Here is an 8,880-nt window from a genome sequence, read left to right as displayed (position 1 = left end):
GCATCATGTAAGTTAGGGATGCTCCGATCAATATCGGCCGATACTCACTCTCTGCCGATCGATCGGTGCTCTCTAAAAATGCAGATCGCGAGAGCCGATCGCATGACGGAAAATACATGACACATGGCCGGAGGTTCCCCACGGCCTCCGGGCCATATATGGACCGCGAGACCATTTGGTACAGCCCTCAAGGTAATTTATAAACACACGCAAAAAAGAAAAGAATTAAAGAAATCTAGACGGTAAAATAATTAAACAAGCGAGTGCTTGTTTTTCCTGGCCAAGGTCAGGGTCCTTGAACACAACACGAGCCTAACGTTTCATCACGTGGTATATGTCTCGTCTGATAGGGCTGTAGTGCTGACGGAGAGCACCAGAACGCCGCTCTGGTACTTCAGAAATTGCAGTACCCATGAGGAGCCGTACACATGCCGCGTTTTTTGCGTGGCTGTGTCTTTATTGAAAGCCCAGTGGCATCTGTTCATCTGTCATACTGATCATACAGTCAATAACTTTGTTGTTATTAGCATCTGGTTAGCTAGCTATGCTAACGAATATAAGAAGCTTTTTCTACAACCAGTGAGGTAAAGGCACAGCTAGTGGAGCCTCGCAGATGGGGGTGCTGCAGCCCCCTCAGCACCCCCTCCTTCCCGCGTCCATTCGCGATGTCTCGCAGACCCCACGCAGCAAGCAGGAAATGAACCCAGCTCACAATGTCCGCTCCTCGTAGCAGCGAGCTGCGCAACGTCCCGCCAACACGGCACCCAGACCCCACGCAGCATTCTCATCTGTTTGTCATTACTGATGTTATTTTCTGGTTGCTAACTAACGCCATTGTAAAACATAATCACTGATGTTCCGCTGTAACAGTGGTGGACTCATCAGAACAGAGTGGGCGAGCTGACCAATCAGAGCACAGTGGGCTCATAGGGGGAGGGGCGGCAGGATCTTCAACAAGCCGTTTAGGACAGAGAGTGAATACACATGCTATACAGAGATGCTGTATGAGAAACCAATGTGAGTTTGGAAAATTGCACAGTATAAATATATTCTAGTATACCTCAACAATGGAATTATGATCAGTAGACATGGCCATGACATGGGACCTTTAAGAATTCTCTAAATATAACATGTTTCCACTTTGCTATACTTTTTACCTGCTATGTGAGGGCAATTAAATACAGGAATCTTAGCAGAAGGAACCTGTTTCAAGCAGAATGAATGTGGTTTAAGTTATTCTGCTGGTTAACCGTATTGGCTTTCTGTCAATGTAACAATGTTAACCTTCCTGTGTCCTTGGGTCAAATTGGACCCCTTCCCAAATGTTTTGTGTCGGGATAAAATGTTTATTTTATGTTAGTTCCAGAAAAATAACAGATTTGCTTGTACACCACGTTTTTCCAAGAGAAAATAATTATGATCACTTTCATTAGGTTTTGGGGTTTTATTCAAACGTATAGCATCTGTGGTCTTCTGGGGTCCATTTTGCAGAATAATTCAAAAATGTTTCCTTTTTAAACTCAGAAATTAGGTTTGATTTTGTGTAAATGAGTTTTAATGACCATACATTCCCAAAACAAGAGTACAACTTGTTGTAATAATTAGGAATAAAGTTGCCTTAAAGGGTGTAACATAGATTTTGGTGATTATTTATACTATATGCTTTATAAATAATCCAACCGGGAGGACAAAAGTTGATAGGAAGACAACACAAGGATTAAATACCTGCTCTGTTTGAAGCTGCTTCTCCACCACCTTAGGGATCATGGTATAGCGTTCAGGCATCCAGGGCATTGAGACATTCAGAAACTCCATGTCCTTGGTCTGGAATACATTCTCCACTCCTGGAGAAGAGACACATTCCATTGAATACACCTTATTTTCATTTGACTTTTCCAATGATGCTTGTTTATAGTTTTTTTAATTGCATTCTGACATGCTCAAGTTCCTAAAAATAATTCCTATTACACTCACCTAAAACATCAACGTCCACTTTGAAGTTGATAAAAATGGGTGTGGATATTTCCTGTGACATTTTCGGCCACTTGGTGACCAAACGGAAAGTTGTCCTTCAACGTGAATGAAGAGGCGATGTAGCCGGTGGCGTGGACCTTGGCCTCCACTGACCCGCTCTGGTAGAAGATGAAGTCCCACATGTAGTCATAGTTTCCGATAGCTGTGATGGTCCTGAACACTAACGCGCTGTTTACCAGCCCTCCGTAACTGTTGTAAACAATCTCAGAGAAGTGCCTCCGCAGAGGACGGCCCATGTCATGCTCAAAGACGCAGATTGAATTTCTGAGTCTTCGTGGTACACCAGTGTCCAACAAGTGGAAAGTGTCTATGAAGGTGGCTGAATAAGGGCAGTCGACCCCCCTGACCAACTCATAGGCACACCGACCAATACCCAAGCTGCCGTCAAGGTACTTGGTGAGCATGAGATTTGGGGTGAAAGACCCATAAACTGACATGGCCTCCTGAACGCTTAGCTCATAGATGATCCTCTCTCCTCTTAAACGAACATCAAAAACTCTCATGCCTCGTAGAGGGCTCAGACCAAAGGCAAAGCTCCAGTCAAGGTATACGATGTGGTTATTCTTAATACTGAATCGCTCTCCTTGGGCGTAAAACTGCTGGGGCCCAACGCCCGTGGGCTTGTTCCTGGGTTTGAGTGAGGCGTAATTCACCACAGCTTTGTAGATGATTTTCGGAACAGTTCCTGCCTCGTATTGCTTCTTCAGGTCCAGTATGCTGTCGAAATACTGACAATTATACAGCACCTTAATCACAAGCCAGGACATGTTATCAGTGCTTTTGTGGTTGCACAATATCTCAAAACCTACAGGGTGGATGAAGAAGCCCTCTTCATTTCGACAAAGGGAAAACCAGGTTTGTCTGTCACCGGACTTGACTCCACTAGGCATGTTTTGGTAGTAAGCAGGGTTTGCAGATGCGTCTATACTAAAACTGTCTAACAGTAGAGTACTGATTGGTTTAAGTAAATGTTGCAGAAACTTTATTATCAGAATGTGTTCCCCAGCATTTACCGGGCGTGCAGTCAAAGGGATCTCCCTTCCATATCTTTCTAAGGTGACATCGTAGTGGTAGGTTGGGTTGGGGAGCGGGCCCACCACATATTCACTTATGTTGTTGTTCATGCCATGAAAACCACAGCGGTTGCCTCTCTTGCCGGTTTTGGGCCCTTAGTATCCAGATGGTTTAAAACATCCAGCTTTTTAGGCAGGGAGAGATCGATCATGTAGAGGTAGTCAACTGAAGGAGGTGACAATGGGTCAGTTGAGATGCTCATCCCTGGGATCTCGGTCATGTAGTCACTCACCTGATGAAACTCTTCCACTGAGAGGTCGGCGAAGACGGCGCTACGCTCATCGTGCACCACAGGTTGTCCTAGGTTTACCTGTTGGGCAGGGCACTTCGGAGTCCGTCGGGTGTTGAACCATATCAAGACACAGTTACCTATCAATGAGACAACAACTACAATAACCAGAATGCCTTTTAGAACATTGGAAATAGTTTTAGAGACAGTTCTCTGCAGCTGTGGAACAGTTTGAGTCAAGGAGAGGAAATGGTTGCTTTTAAGAAGCCTATGTAAAGGGGTGGCCAGTGGATTTATGGTTTTATGGTTTTATTTTTCACACAATCACCACATTCAAGATCCTCCTCAAACCCCACCTGTTCAGATCAGCCTACTCACTGTAGTGCTCCCTATCATCTGTTTCCCCTGAATAACCTGTCCCTGTAATTTGTGTCCACTTTAATTGTCTTCTCCATTATGGTATGTTTGTGTTTTTATCATGTTATGAATATTTAACAAATTGTGCAGTGTCCTTGGGTGTCATGAAAGGCGCAACCTGAGAAGTGTTTCTTTTGATAAGAGCAATGGAACCTTTGATAAGATAATATATTAACCATGTACAGTGGCGAATTTAAGGTTGTGTCAAGGGCAGGAGCGGACAAAGAAAGGGGACCAGCTGCATGGGCGCAGCATTTTCTATCTAAATATTCTTTGGGCCATTTTGCCTTTGTTTAAGATAGGACGTATTTACTTTAAGTTTTAACAGGCCTAAATCCTAACAACTTGTTTTGACCCGCTGACTATTCATCTTGAGCCATCATCAGCTAAAAAATTGTTTTGTTATCCAAACTAATAACCCCACATCTAATTTATGGGCTGGCACAACATTTGGTTCCTTTGCATCGCCACTGTAAGTTAAACATTTCAATATGTGCAATTATTTTGTTTATGACCAAATATGCCAACTAAGGATGTTTCCACCAACCTCAGCTGTTTTTTGTGTTTAATGATGGCCCAAATAGGATAAATAAAGTGACCAACATTTACTGATACAGTACATTCACATGACTATCAGAAACAATAGGTTACAAAGGTACACTTACCTGAGCTGGCTCTTCACTTTTCATGCAGATGAAACTGTAACAGCTGCAAAGCTAATGTTTAATGAATTTACAACCAAGGTCAGATCAATACTGAAAGGCTTTCACTGTGACTGCTGTGACACCATGATGTCAACAAATATTATTTAATGTAGATTAGATAAGCCAATCATAAAGTTTTACAATATCATTGCTGTTGAAGAAACCTGTACACCATACCAAACTTCAAAAGATGAATAGACTAATTGACCTTTGTGCTAATATCCATTATGAAAGCTCAAAATACAAGGACATAGACATTAGACTCCCAGAATCTACTAATCATAATGATTTTATTATGAAAAACAATGATTCTCAAAAAAATGACACTAACCAAAGAACAAAAGTGTGTCACGAAAATGATGTTAGCTTCAAGCATAGGTGACGGGTGAGGCTCAGGATCGCTGATATTTGACCAACTATGATACCAGTTTTAAACACGCAGAGGACGTAAGTATGTTAATAGAAGCTACTCCATGCAGTTCATTACCCTCCGCCGCAGCATTCAAAGCTGTTTTACCTGGAGAGCAAAGCATGCAACTGCCCTGGGACCCTCAATTCACACCAAAAACCCACACACATTACAAATTGAACTGGAAAAGACCTTAAGGTGGCTTTGGATTTTTTAAGTTTTAAGTTTAAACACCTTTTAATAATTTGAGTTGATGTAACAGTGCTTTTTTCCAGTGGTGTACTAAATGATAACAGCGATAATAACTGAAACAATTGAATGAAACTCCTTGACAAAATACCAGAACCACAGGAAAATAATGTGAATTCATGGGTAGCTATTTTGTTTTTTTTAAGTGTTTAAATAATCAATTTATAACATCAAGCCCTGATATATACATTTATATTAACAAAGTTAGTTAAAGTAAAAATTCCAATAAAAGATCAAATAAAAAATAAAAATAAAATGTATATAAATATAAGAAATTACATTTTAAAAAAGTCCAATAAAATAGCTAAAAAACTAAAAATGTAAAGTAAAGATGTGCATATTATGCTACAATATAACAATATATACAGTGCTGTATTATTATATGTAAATATATGCTGTGAACACATCATCAGAGTGATTGGTATGCAAACTTGGTAAATGTTGCACCATTTGTAAAGTACTGATTACAATGATAAGAGTATATTCTCTTGAATTTAATCCACACACACACACACACACACACACACACACACACACACACACACACACACACACACACACACACACACACACACACACACACACACACACACACACACACACACACACACACACTCTCTCTCTCACACACAGACACATCACACACACACACACACACACACACACACACACACACACACACACACACACACACACACACACACACACACACACACACACACACACACACACACACACACTTTAGATGATTGTGGACTCCACGTTTGCTCAAGTGGTGAAGCCATGAGGATCCTGGGGGACGGCCAGAGGTAAAATTAGAGATTTTACAACAAGCAAAGCATACGTATAAACCCCTGCATGTCTGTCAATAAACACATGAATGCAACAGTACCAAAGCAGAGGTGGCAAGTAATTAAGTACATTTACTCTTAAGTACTTAAGTACTTACTTAAGTATCATTTGAGATACTTGTACTTCACCTGAGCTTTTGCATTTTTTGCTACTTTGTATATTTACTCCACTACATTTATTTAATACCATTAGTTACTTTACAGGTTTGGATTAATGATGTGAAATATAATCAACACTTAAATTAGACTTTTGGGATCAATAAAGTATCATCTTATCTTATCTTATCTCTCTTAGTTCCACCTGGAGTAAATTCACAAGCTCCCTGCAGTATACAAAGTCATTCAAACTAGCTGCACCTTTACCAGCTTTGAGAACACTTTAAAAGTCACTTATTATGTTATATTTGAACAATATATTATAGGGCCATATCCAGGGTACGAGTTATAATCTGAGCTTTATGGGCTCTTTAAAACTAAGGCGTGCGCACGCACCTGCGCTCGCTCGCTCGCGCACACACACACACACACACACACACACACACACACACACACACACACACACACACACACACACACACACACACACACACACACACACACACACAACTTGCTACAAACTTAAATATGAAAAGGTTCAACTACGCACACCACACACCACATCATCTCGGTTTATGCAGCACGCTCAGAGGCATAGATTATTATTATTATTATTAACTTATTGCGCACCTTGGAGGGGAAGTGCAGGCATATTGTCATTCAAGAGAGAATACGATGCGTAGTTCTTTTGGAAAACATGTTTTTCTTTTAGCCTATTTACCGCGTTAACGTAAATAATACTCATTACATTGACACATGCATTATTTGTGATTCAAATAATGGTTGTTGGTAATTGTTACGTTCCCTACTGGGCTAGGGGAACCAAAGGGCAGTAACACAAATATAAAATGACCAGGTGAGAGAAAAAGGAGGAAGCTGATCTCTGAAGCCACAAGCAGATCTTTTAATAGACAAAAAAAAAAATGGCTCGACCAGCCAACTTGCAAAGTAAACCAAGGTACAAACATATACTGGAGCACATCTCCTAATAATTAACGAAACACAGGTCCCACACAGAGACNAGTAGCTAGTGTCCACAACGGAGGGTAACGTGATGTCGCCCATTTCTGAACCTGTTGCTACTTATGTTTCTGCAGTCGATGCCAGTGTTGCTGGTTGTAGTGATGGTTGCTTTAACATTTGGTATAAATGATGATTCCGGATGTGTGTCACTGGCTGGAGCACTTCCTGCGAAACGATGCACGCGCAGCGGAGCAGGTCCGCGCGCACTGCACAATTTGTTGTTTGTATGTTTTCGGCTCCTTCTCTTTTTTGAATAGAGGTGCGATAAACATCAACTGCCCGAGATCCGACGGCTGAAGCCTGAAGGGTAAAAACACAGGTCATTTACTAACTCTACCCGCCATTGGTGTCTCTGGTATCGTGAAGTCCGCATATGTTAGGTATTTTCTTAAAACAAAACACCATTCTATTTTTTGGTTCAAATGTGGTGGGGAGCATAGCGTGTTATTTATTACTTCAAATAGTGTGTTTTATTGTATCCTCTAGTCAAATATTTTACTGTAACTCGTCTCTGTGGTTGTATATCCTCGGGTTACACCACACTGAGTGGTGGATTGTGGGGAAAGCCGACACATCAAGAGCTTGGTTTCTTCTTTGGCACTCCAATGTTTCTTCGTGACATCAACAGTTCTGATGAGATGCTGGATATGGAAATAGTGGAACTGCAGGCTTTGCAGGTCCACAGGAACATCCGGTTGTATGAAGACCTAAATCTAAAAAAGGCATTTTGCAGACCTGCTGGGTTATGCGCCAGGGGGCGCCTGGGTCCTGTTCCTGATTCCAGACGCTTCCATGATGGATTCGCCCACAAGTACTTCTTCAGTCGGAGAATGAAGAAACGGGGCAGGGCAGGGCTGATCACGCTCTGAGGTCAGCAGGAGGACAGCAGCTGACAGGGAACAGCCAGATCCGGCAGAGAGCGCGGATTTTACTGCGATTCTTTCCACCAGTGAAGTACACTGAAGATGATGGAGGTTTTAATCTCTTCTGCAGGGGCCTAGGTGGAAGACAAACAAGCGCTGGACGGGCCCCTGACTGAGGGGAACGTTATGCGTCACTAAGAGCATGCTTGGGAGGGAAGGGCCCTGGATAGATGGCCTCCTCAGAGTATTTACAGTCATTTTTGGGGACTTTTTAAGAGCTGTTGTTACCATTCTTACCGAAAAAAGGGACTTAAGAAATCAAGGAACTGGAGGCCCGTCTTCTGCTGTGCACCAATTACAAGATGCTGTCCAGGGCCCTGTCTTCCAGGATGAGAAGTGTGTGATGACCAGGTGGTAGACCGGACCCAGACCTACTGTGTGCCAGGCAGGTCAATTGTTGACAATGCGTCACTAATTCGAGATATTTTGGAAGTCTCTGGTTCATTGGGTTTCGACACTGGTCTGGTTTCATTGGACCAGGAAACTCAACCGAGCAAGATCTTAAGGTGAGGAAGGCACTTGCATGGAGGGCCCTGAACAGCATGACCAGTGTATGGAACTCCAACCTCCCCCGTCAAATCAAACTCAGCTTCTTCTATGCAACGGTAGAGTCTGTTCTCCTCTATGGCAGTGAATGCTGGACCCTGAAGCCAACCCTGCAAAAGTCTCTAGACGGATGCTACACCAGAATGTTGCAAGCAGTACTTAACATCAGCAAGAGTGTACATTTAACCAACAACATCCTGTACGAGGGAATACCAAGGGTGAGCGGGAAAATTGCAGCCAGGAGAATGAGACTAGCAGGACATTGCCAAAGGCATCAAGAGCTGCCAGCCGGCAAATTGGTGCTGTGGGAACCAACACACGGGCA

At 42.4% G+C, this 8,880-nt stretch overlaps 1 pseudogene; it reads right to left on the bottom strand.

Annotated features, from left to right (window-relative positions):
• Positions 1-323: 323 nt before the first annotated feature.
• On the bottom strand, positions 324-4,443 carry LOC104966312 (membrane primary amine oxidase-like; annotated as a pseudogene).
• Between the last annotated feature and the right edge of the window lie 4,437 nt (positions 4,444-8,880).

Source organism: Notothenia coriiceps, unplaced genomic scaffold (genome assembly GCF_000735185.1).
Source record: "Notothenia coriiceps isolate Sejong01 unplaced genomic scaffold, NC01 NC01_scaffold00037246, whole genome shotgun sequence".
Classification (NCBI taxonomy): domain Eukaryota; kingdom Metazoa; phylum Chordata; class Actinopteri; order Perciformes; family Nototheniidae; genus Notothenia; species Notothenia coriiceps.
Note: the sequence above shows the minus strand (reverse complement) of the source record. Positions and strands in the feature narration are given on the sequence as shown.